The sequence below is a fragment of the Amphimedon queenslandica genome, unplaced genomic scaffold (genome assembly GCF_000090795.2).
Source record: "Amphimedon queenslandica unplaced genomic scaffold, v1.1 AMPQUscaffold_13517, whole genome shotgun sequence".
Classification (NCBI taxonomy): domain Eukaryota; kingdom Metazoa; phylum Porifera; class Demospongiae; order Haplosclerida; family Niphatidae; genus Amphimedon; species Amphimedon queenslandica.
In genome coordinates this window covers 759,279-762,797 of record NW_003546247.1, presented here as the reverse complement: position 1 = coordinate 762,797, position 3,519 = coordinate 759,279, and positions in this window count along the sequence as shown.

The following is a 3,519-nucleotide window of genomic DNA, read 5'->3' as shown; positions in this document are numbered from 1 at the left end:
AATAATATATTAAATTACGTATAATGGTGTATATCATAATGCATATAAACAATAACATCACAAATAAGTTACTTTAGTTACAAGAAACTTTCTTACAAATATCACAGCAATCAATACCATCACGTGACTTGAACAACACTCAAAAAAATTTCTAATAACATTTCTCTACCAGAATTGCTACAGTTTTGCGGGTAATCTCTGACATCTTGAAATACAATTTTTCTGGTTTATCATGGTACAAAACAGCTCTACGACGAGCTCATTCAATTTCTTTAACGTACCGTTCCAAGGTTGATGGGTGTCCCCAATGATTGTTGACCCTAATATCAAAGCAGTAAACCCCTATGCCTAAAGCTATGGTGGCTAAATGATCTATTTTTTGCAGAATTCATTTAATACCTGCTTTTACTTGTTAATTGTTGCTGCCTGATTATACGTGTCAATCAATGTAAACTTCTGTATTAGTGGATAGCCAGGTGGACTAGTGATGCATGGTCCCAATTGTCTTAAGAGTGTGATAAAGTAATGAGCAATCTCAGTAGCTACGCACGGAAATGACAGTTATCGGTATTCCATTCCAAGAGATTTCAAACCAAAAGCTACATTGCTATGAAAAATTTCAAACATTTGATTGTGGTTCAACTGCAACACATATATAGGCTGTATTTAGTTCACATCCTATTAGTACGACATCCCTCATAAACAAATGCTGAATAACAGCCTCATAAGTATCATGTGTAGCTGTTGCTGTGAGAGCCATTACGTTTACATGAGATGGTAATGCAGATCTAACGACTCCCAAATAAGCATATGCCAGACAAAGTTTATCTCCCTGATAAAAATAAAACAATAAAATATGGTTTGCGTTTTATAAAGGATTCACCATGATTTTACACAATGTCCTTCATCGACAATCAAAGCAACGAACTTTTCTATATAAACAGAAGACATAAGCATATTGCAAAACACATAAGACTGTCAGGACTAAAAAAACCAGTTGAACATCACCAGCAAGAACATTTCAAATACATTTCTGCTTTTCACCAATAAACTCCACGTCATTACCCTAAGGTGTAAAGCTTACCTTTCTGGTCCTTCATTAGAAATATCAGAGGACTTACACATACAACCACACTGCCTTCTTGTGCTACAAAAAAATTTAAATTAACCTATGCATAATTCTTTTTGATGTTTAAGCCATTAATTAGGGTTCCAAATAGCATGGAGCCCGCTAGTCTTGCGCAATAATAACACATTGTCACTATCATAACAATAGCCCACGTACACACAATGCATAACTACACATGCGTAGTATGGCACAATTTATATTTCATGGTTAGTACAAATGAGTTAAACCATGTTTGAACGTAACCTATATAAAAAAACCATTTTTTTAGAATATGAAACAATAAGGACACAATGCATTAGAAATAAGTTACAACTTCGACACAATCTATTGTATTGCACTATAGATGGCTCAGTATTTCGTAAATAGATTCAGTATAACTTACCTTTAAGGATGTCAAAGGAAAATGGCAAACAATCATAATATTAAGGGTTTTCCATATCTAGTTGGTAAAGAAAGAAATACATGACATTCACATCCAGTCTTGAATGAATTAAGGGCTGTTACCTGTTTCTCTTTAAGAACAACTCCAAAATGTGTAAATACTTGATCTGTGATCTCCATCAACCTTTCTGAACTATAATCAGTTTTAGCGAGCCACATGCTGTGACTCACCCAAATTATTGCAATTAACCTAATAAATTAAAATTCATGGGATGAAGAGCCAGTTCCCTCTATGCTAATGGTGGGCCTTCGAACAACTTTGATATGGGCAGTTTTCCAGTCCCATCCCCACAGGTGTTTCAACTGGGCACTTAGTTTGTAAATAGAATAGTAGCGGTAGGTATAACATTGGTTAGTGAGGTGTGACCATTGTTCACAAAATAGAAGGAGTATTTCTAAGGACAATACTCCAAAATGCTAGCTGCTATGACAGTACTACATTTCATGTACCTAGATAAGATCTCCTAGGACACCCCTAGCTTATGTGTGCATACATAATATGTACTATGAATAACTGCGCATTGAACAAAAGCAGCTGCCTAAAATAAACTCATTTCAGTTGGTGGTTTGAGTGAACTTTATTCTTATTATTATTATTATTATTATTATTATTATTATTGTTTACTTTACGATGCACAGAACAGTTGGAAGATAGAATGCATAAGAGAAAGAGCAGAGGAAACACTGAAGGTCTAACCTGGAAATTTTACCTGCAAAACAAGACTGAGAGAAAAGAAAAAGAAAGAAAAAAGGGAAAGAAGGAAATAAATGTGACCCAATATGAGAAAACAAGGCTATCTGCAGGACTTTGGTAAAATCAGTTTTTAGTACTCACAGATAGAGAAAAAATTTCCTTTATAATGATATCCAATTTATGACAATGCGCAATAAAACTTTAAAGTTAAGGACGCTGTTTGGACGATTGCTCTGGAATACAAGTACAGAGAAAAAGCAATTTTAAGTTATTTTCAATGTTTCCCTATCACGCCCATTCACATAGTAAATGAAACCATGTCTACCATGTAAACCACAACCAAATCAATTAATAAACAGGTAAAGAAGAAAGAAGCACTTTTGACAGTATTTTAACTTACTTCTTATGCTTTTTGGACATCTTAAGAGTGATCTAACGCCCAGCCATGCATTAAGACTTCAAGTACAAGTAAATTTTTATTACAAAAGTTTTAGAGTTATTACTATATGTTTTACAGTGGCGGATCTGGACCCGGGCCTGCCCAGCAATAATTATATTTATATTAGTTATAATGATTTCATTGTTTGATAATGATATTCATATTTAACAATAATGATATTCATAATAATTGGATGATAATTAAAGCCATTAATCTCAATACAACGTGGAGGATCTAGGATGAGTAAGCAGCTGAGTTTATTTAGCTATGTCTCTAAGAGATCTAGAGGGGCTTCTAATGGAGCACCCATACAGCAGTCTGTTGGTGTTGGTGACTGTTCTACCTCAGTAAGTACAAGCTGTACTACAAGCAGTGCTACAACTAATACTGCTAGTGCTAGCACCACTTTCACAGGGCCAAGGGGAATGTCTAGACCTTCTACCTCAACTAATGAGTTGCTTTCTGCCTGTGTTTCTACTGTACCCAGGGATACAGCTCTGACTACCATGTCTTCCCTCTGCCAACCTAAGAACATTACTTTTCCTAAAAGAGTTTTTTCTGACAAGGAAAGATCCTTTAATCCAGCGTGGTATGTACTGTTTCAGTGGCTTGAGTGCTCTGTAATGCAGGATGCAGCCTATTGCTTTCCATGCCATCTGTTTGGGTTATCTGCAATAGGACGTAGTAGGCCAGAGAAAGCCTTCACTCTTGATGGCTTCAGAGACTGGAAATATGCTACAGGCAGTAAAGGTGCACTTCAGACACACAGTAACAGCCAATCTCACATGCAGTCTGTAGTAGCCTGGGAACAGTTAA